Here is a 6,017-nt window from a genome sequence, read left to right on the forward strand (position 1 = left end):
GAGTTCCTGGCCAAAGAGGTGCCATAGGAATCCCTAAACAGCCTAGGCTCTTTCCATTAATGTGTATAGGTTCTTCTCAAACTGACAGCAAGGCCCCACTCCTGAGGCAGTGTATATCCAGTATCTACAAAACTAATTGAACATGGAGAAGTCCAACTGATGCCTTTACAGACCCATCACTCCTACTCTCTAGCATCTTTGGTATAGAAAGGTACTCTGCAGGCTCCCAAAAGAAACAGAAACCATGACAGCCACAGCACTTTGATTTACAATGGTGTGCAACTTGCAAGATATTCTGGTGTAATGGTGGCATTCAGCTTCTGGAAGTAACCAACAAATATCATTTTGACCTAAAGCTCACTCCAGGAGATGGAAATGTTATGCAAAACTTCTTGGTTGACCAAGAACTTAAGACTAGCTAGCCCAGGGACCTAGGGTAAAAACAAACACTACTGGTCTATAAAAAGAAGGAAAAAAAATAAGAAAAGGTTGCATATCTTGAATTACTTCTAATGCCATTCTGCCTATAATTATATACCTGATCCTTGCTTGGCCATTATCAGAGAAGCTTGTTTCTAAACAGATAGGGACAAATATTAAGACTCTCATCCAGACATTACATAGAGGATGAGAGACTCTTGGGTATCTCCATCAAGGGATATCTTCCATCCCCTCAGGGCACCGGAAGGGCTGTGAAACCGGAGACAGAAAAAGGTCAAGAGCCAGGAGAGTTGGAGGACAAGAAAACCCCTCTCCTAAACGTGAGCAGAGCAATGCAAACTCACAGTGACTTAAGTAACCTTTGCATATATGTTTTCTTTTTAGTTTAGTGTTTTTGTGATTCCCGAGTCTGTGAATGAGTGGGTCTCTGTTCCTTTTGCTTCTCTTGGGCTCTGTTTTTTTTTTTTTTTTTTTCTGTTTGTTTGCTTTAACCAATTCCAATTTCTTAGGTTTTGCTTTATCATATTTTACCTGATCATATCTTATTTTATTTTATTATTATCCCTTAGAATCCTGAAAGAAAGGGGGCAGATCCAAATGAGATGGGAATTGAGGAACTGGGAGGCATAGAGGGAAATATTCATCAGGATGTACTATGTGAGAAAAACTATACTTTCAGTATAAAATTTTTTATATTCCAGTATTATTTTATAAACTTTTATGTTACTAGTATCTGAAAAGAAATTTGCTTGCAAGGCCAGGGCATGAGGATCCTGTTTCTCTTGAACAGCACCTTCCTCCCAAGCCACATGCTCCACAAATCACCCTGCCTGCCATTCCCAGTGGCTGGGGCCCAAAGCCATATTTATTTATTTATTTATTTATTTTCATTTTAAGACAAATATTCTTTTATTTCTTTTAAACTGAATATACAATTTTTGTTCCCTAGCAACCAACTTTTACTTATCACTACGGTTTCACATTAATAAAACAGATGGTGAAAAGACAACTTTGATTGTGAATATCTAATAACAATAATAAATAAAATAACTTATACAAGTTTCTGTTTTTGTTTTTTTATTTTGTTTTTGTTTTTTGGACTTTTCTATAAGGATCATATCATTAAAACCTTAGAGGCTAGTTTTGGGTTCACCTTATAAATGACTCTTCATTTGTTTTCTTTTGATACAGAAAAAAACTGTTTTTTTTTTTATTAACTTGAGTATTTCTTATATACATTTCAAGTGTTATTCCCTTTCCCGGTATCCAGGCAAACATCCCCCTCCCCCCTCCCCTTCCTTATGGGTGTTCCCCTCCCAACCCTCCCCCCATTGCCGCCCTCCCCCCACCAGTCTAGTTCACTGGGGGTTCAGTCTTAGCAGGACCCAGGGCTTCCCCTTCCACTGGTGCTCTTACTAGGATATGCATTGCTACCTATGAGGTCAGAGTCCAGGGTCAGTCCATGTATAGTCTTTGGGTAGGGGCTTAGTCCCTGGAAGCTCTGGTTGCTTGGCATTGTTGTACATATGGGGTCTCGAGCCCCTTCAAGCTCTTCCAGTTCTTTCTCTGATTCCTTCAACGGGGGTCCTATTCTCAGTTCAGTGGTTTGCTGCTGGCATTCGCCTCTGTATTTGCTGTATTCTGGCTGTGTCTCTTAGGAGCGATCTACATCCGGCTCCTGTCGGTCTGCACTTCTTTGCTTCATCCATCTTGTCTAATTGGGTGGCTATATATGTATGGGCCACATGTGGGGCAGACTCTGAATGGGTGTTCCTTCAGTCTCTGTTTTAATCTTTGCCTCTCTCTTCCCTGCCAAGGGTATTCTTGTTCCCCTTTTAAAGAAGGAGTGAAGCATTCACATTTTGATCATCCGTCTTGAGTTTCATTTGCTCTAGGCATCTAGGGTAATTCAAGCATTTGGGCTAATAGCCACTTATCAATGAGTGCATACCATGTATGTCTTTCTGTGATTGGGTTAGCTCACTCAGGATGATGTTTTCCAGTTCCAACCATTTGCCTACGAATTTCATAAAGTCGTTGTTTTTGATAGCTGAGTAATATTCCATTGTGTAGATGTACCACATTTTCTGTATCCATTCCTCTGTTGAAGGGCATCTGGGTTCTTTCCAGCTTGTTTCTGTTGTTAGAGAAACAAACTGTTTTTTAAAAGTGCCTGAGGGAGAAGCTATACTGTACCCCTACCAGGTAAGGTATTAAGGGAACAGTATCAACTATCCTCTGGACATTTTTATAGTAAAATGTGCAATAAAAAGTCATGATGATCAGATACAGGCATTTAATTTCACTTCAAAGCCCTAATTGTAAACTAATGACTGGTTTCTGATGAGGGTTGATAACTGCTTTGTTACCACTGCATTTTGTTACCACTTTAACCACATTTCCTTTACAAGTTAAAGTTAAAAGTCAAACACGGATAGTGAATTCTTTTGACTTTCTAATGCTTTGCTCTATCCCTGCCCCAGTCGGCTCCCACTGCCAACAATGTGTTAACCATCACAACCACCTCCCATGATTTTGGATTTGCATGTCAGTCATGTCATGAACTCATAAGTTAGTTTTTCTGAAAGACACTGCTAAGGTAAGCTGGATCATGTTGATAATATAACCAGAATTATAGCCAGAGGAGCTTGAGTCTGACAGAGCTAGGTGTCTAACTGGGGAGATGGGTATTGCTGCTTACACTTAGACCAGAGTATGTAAGCTTTGCTGACAGAAGTAGCCGCAGTGACTGTGACTCCTTCTTGACACAAAACTTAAGTCGGGGCAGTTCATACTTCCTATCCTCCATTATAACACATTGTTGTAAAATTGGACCTCAGACAATCTACTTAAAAGGAGGTAAAAGGTAACAGAGGCAACAATGTGCATGGCTTAAGCAGAGCAGCTATGCACAAGTCAGAGGAACAGCGAACCAAGTCTCTTGGGATGGCTGCTTTCTTTGAAGACAATGTAGTCAACAATGTGCCTTCCTGAATTGCGTGTTCTTAATAATCTAGTGACAGTTTACCAAGTCCTCAACATCCTTTGAGTCTTCAGAAACAGCACTGCCCAAAGATGATCCAATTATTATTTGATTCTTTCTGACAATGTTGAAATATGGGATGTGCTAGTGAAGTCAAAGGCAAGACAGATTCAGTATCTATATCATCAGATGCCTAGAAAAGGCCAGGTGGTGAAGGAACAGTATGTACTGCTTCATCATCAATTGTCTGTAAACTTTATATACTATGGAGAGAGACTCTCAATCTTCAGTAACATGGCTAAGTCAGAAGGTGGTTCTTCCCACTTAAGTTCAGTGTCTGCAATTTCTTTCTCTATTCTGACCATGACGCTATTCATCAGTTCTATGCTATTTTGTTCCCTGAGTTTAGATACATGAGTATTATTAAATGATAGTTGTATAGTCATCTTAGGCCAAGGAGGAGTCTGACACAGTAACAGTAGAAACTATAAAATCTGTGATGTTTATTCAGGACATAGACCTCATTCTTCATTTCCCTCAGAATGGCCCTGATGAAATAGCCTCAAAGACAGTACTGAGCCTCTTCATAAGAAGTTTTATTTGTCCTCTGAGAATGATCAGAGCATTGATTACTCCATATCATGCATATCAATTGTGGCACTCTCACTTTGAAAAAATGATCAGTGCTTTGAGGCAACCATGAGGGCAACTACAGAGTGGCAGATGATGAACTTTCTGAGGGAACTGTGACACAAATTCAGATTTTACCGAATAATCAACTGGATGAAATATCCTCATTGGGTACTGAGGAAGTTTCAACATTTATCCAAGCATGGTTTACAACTAAAGTAGAGAAGAATTCTCTCACTAACAAAGGACATAAACGGAAGCAGGGGATATAGTCCGAGGAAGAAATCGATACTTTGATCAACAACATCAAGGGCTATCTGAAGCTCTCAGAATAAAAATGCAACAGAAATCATCTTTGAAATGTCAAAAGATGAAAGAAAAGATTTCTACACGACTATAGTGTGGAGGCGGAACTGACCTGTTGACAGTTTATAGACGAGTGCTGTGCATGTATGGTGACAGGAACAATGTGGGAAAATACACTCCTGAAGACATTGAGAAGCTCAAGGAGCTCCAGATAAAGCATGGCAATGACTGGGCAACAATATGGGTGGCCCTACAAAGAAGTTCCTCATCTGTCAAAACCACTGACAGCTGATGAAGGATACCTGCAACACAGGGAAATGGGCAGAAGAAGAAGGAAAGCGACTTACAGAGGTAGTTCATGAATTAACAAGCAAAAGCCAGGTGACATAGTCACACAGGGTGTGTCTTGGGCAGCTGTAGCTGAAAGAGTGGGTACCTGCTCAGAAAAGAAATGTTGTTCTAGATGGCTCAACCACCTGAACTGGAAACAGATTGGGGGTGCTGAATGGACTAAGGAAGATGAAATCAATCGTATCCTTAGGATAGCTGAGCTTGATGAAGCTGATGAAAATGACATAAGCTGGGATCTTTTAGCTAAGGGATGAAGCAGTGTCTGTTCACCACAATGGCTTCGAAATAATTGGTGGACCCTTAAAAGGCAAATTACAAACCATAAGGATGTTTTGTTTCCTGCTTCAACAGAATCCCCTGCTGCTTCTGTTGACTCAGAAACAATAACACTAAACAGTGGCACACTACAAACATTTGAGATTCCACCATCTTTCCATTTACAGCCCACTAGTACTCGAGGCACCTACCTACCAGCTCAAGCCAACGCCTTTCTCTAACACTGGCCACAAGTCCTACAGTAACCCTGGCAGCTGTTGCTTGCTTTTCCTGAGCAGATCATTATTCATGCTTCATCCTAAGAACATTTTTTGAACACAAGTGACAATGTCACAGTACAGTGTCATATACCAAGAGTCATCATTCAAACTGTTGCCACAGAGAACATCACTTCTTCAATATCTCAAGTAGAACCAACAGTTGATAGTGATTTTCATTCATCTGATATTCTTGAGCTTCCAGTTACACTAGAAGCAGACACTTTTCCAAAGCCATATTTAAATTATTCTACAGGGGGGAAGGCCTAGGCTTCATTCCCTTGCAACCAGGCCTCCTGGGACTCTGAAATAGATACTTTAAATCACAGGAGTGAAAAAAAAGCAGATATTTTCATTAATTTACTATATTTGAGCAATTTAATAAAATGCCATTTATGTTTCAAAATGTTTTATTCATTCAGAAATGAAAATGGTCTGTCATCTCTTTCCTTCTTTTTTATTGGATATTTTATATATTTACATTTCAAATGTTAACCACTTTCCTGGTTTCCCCTCCTGAACTCCCCTTTACCATCCCCTGCCCCTTCAGTTCTTTCTCTAACTCCTCCATGCCTCTCCTGCTTCTGTAGGGCTGCTCTCCTCCTCCCACCCACCCATTTCCACCTCCTGCTGGCATTCCCCTACACTGGGGGGGAAATGTAACCTTCACAGGACCAAGGGCTTCTCTGATCACAGACAATGCCATCCTCTGCTACATATCCAGCTGGAACCAGGGGTCCCTCCATGTGTACTCTTTGGTTGGTGGTTTAGTC

The 6,017-nt window shown here is 40.5% G+C and overlaps 1 pseudogene; it reads left to right on the forward strand.

Moving 5' to 3' along the window:
* The first annotated feature begins 3,348 nt into the window (after positions 1 to 3,348).
* Dmtf1-ps1 (cyclin D binding myb-like transcription factor 1, pseudogene 1) lies at positions 3,349 to 5,514 on the forward strand (annotated as a pseudogene).
* The last annotated feature ends 503 nt before the right edge of the window (positions 5,515 to 6,017 follow it).

This window comes from Rattus norvegicus, chromosome 2 (assembly GCF_036323735.1).
Source record: "Rattus norvegicus strain BN/NHsdMcwi chromosome 2, GRCr8, whole genome shotgun sequence".
NCBI lineage: Eukaryota > Metazoa > Chordata > Mammalia > Rodentia > Muridae > Rattus > Rattus norvegicus.